Below are 2,044 nucleotides of genomic sequence, written 5' to 3' on the forward strand. Positions count from 1 at the left end.
GTTCAATTGTTTATATTCTCATAGAAGTATACAAGACACAATTGAAACAAAATCGATTTCGATTCACTCGAATCAATTCATGAACATTATGGCCACGGTTTGCAAAAGATTGCATTCCTTATTATATAAATGTATTAGTTCATGAACAAACCGATTTTAGAACATAACCTACTCAAGTTTGCATACGGGTACGCATACCTAAGTGGCCGGACTAATTTTGGGTTCGCCAGTATGCAAACGGGTACGCATACCTTCCAAACTCAGCTGAATTTCCGGAACTTGAAACTCACGCCAGTACGCATACGGGTAATGCATACTAAGTTCTCGGACTTTCATTAACCAACCAGTACGCATACGGGTATGCATACTATGGTTCCCGGACATGGAATATCTTGCAACAGTTAGCATACAAGTACACATACTATGCTATATCCAATCATGGTTAATTGTTCTAAACTCCCATTTAAATCATTGAAATATTCTTAGAAGACGACAATAACTGTCTCACACAAACTATTAGCTTCAAAACAATTTTCAAGTAATCGAATGATCAATACGAAACATTCCGAGTCTGCATCAAATGACTCTCTCACACAAATCATGTAAGATGTTACTAGGCGATTTTCACATGACCATCTTTTGACTTTCGTCAAGAATATAAGATGAACTTGGTTAAAGCAAAATCTTACCGACACATATTTCCAGAAATATGTAAGCGTGTTAAACTCAGATCGAAATATCAAAAGTGTATAATCGAAGTCTATATAGTTATACGACTTTTGTCTCAAATAGGAGATAGAGTAGATAGACTTTTGAGTGATAGATGAGTTCAAGTCTCCACATGCCTTTTATTGATGACGTTTCACAAGCTACCCTTAGTAGTTCTTCGTCTTCAATCGATGAACGCCGTGAAATCTAATGCTCAAATACACTTTCTATCCTAGTCCGAGACTTTGCTATAAGTAGACTAGAAATCATGACTTATAGTTTTGGAAACTAAACTTGACAAATAAGCTTGAGATAGCAACGCTTGCAAGTTCGACTGAGCAGTGCTCTAACACTTATGATGGAAGAATTTCATCTTTCATCTTCCATGTCAGCTCAGCATTTGGAATTGTTCATAGAAGTTCAAGTCTTATGACGGAATCATAGAACACGGATCTATAAAACGTTTAACGCTAAACAAAATAACATGCAAGGGACGCTAAATAGAATCGCGCTTGACTAGGTCAACGGTCAAACGATATTCTGAATAGCGCTTAACGCTAATCCAAATCACGTTTAAATTGTTTTTTATACAGAAAGTAAACGGAGTCTCCCACACATTTTTCTCATCTCAAAACTGAAAACTCACTCAAACACTCTTTTTACTTCTTCTTCTCTAAAAGAAAAAAACAAAATTCTAGTTTTTCCCGTCTTGGTTTCTAACCATCAATTCACTTGCTTTAAAAGGTTTGTTCTTGGATTGGTAAGAAATCTCTGTATTAATTTTTTATTTTCATTGAAATCCAAAGAGAAGTAAGTTAATTAATGCGTGTTCTCCTTTTAATGGACGAAAATTAATCATGCTTTTAAGTTTATTAGTTTGAATGTAATTTAATTCTAGGTGTTTAAATGTTGTACTTTTAAATTTTGGATATTTTAATTTATGTGAAAAAGATTGGTTTTTAGATTTTATATGCAAATTATTAATTTCGACAGAATATGGTGTAAAAGAGCATAGTTAAATTAGTAGAAGTTGTAACCGTTTGGTATGACGCATAAGGTGACTCCAAATGCCGCTTGAGTTTGAATAGCGCAACACGTCATTCTGAAGCTATTTAGAATGATTTTTAACGCTATACGGATTACCGTTTTTTTTTTTTTTGCATTCCACACACCAATTCACGGAACCGTGAAACATGGATTGGAAAAGGTGTATATGACACCATCTTGGAAGCCATAAGACTTGATATTCCGTAGTTTTTATTTAGGATAGGTTAGATTTCACCATAGGACTTGTCCTAGTGGGGAACCGGAGAAATTCCCCAAAATTTCAATAACA

The sequence above is a fragment of the Papaver somniferum genome, chromosome 11 (assembly GCF_003573695.1).
Source record: "Papaver somniferum cultivar HN1 chromosome 11, ASM357369v1, whole genome shotgun sequence".
NCBI classification, from domain to species: Eukaryota; Viridiplantae; Streptophyta; class Magnoliopsida; order Ranunculales; family Papaveraceae; genus Papaver; species Papaver somniferum.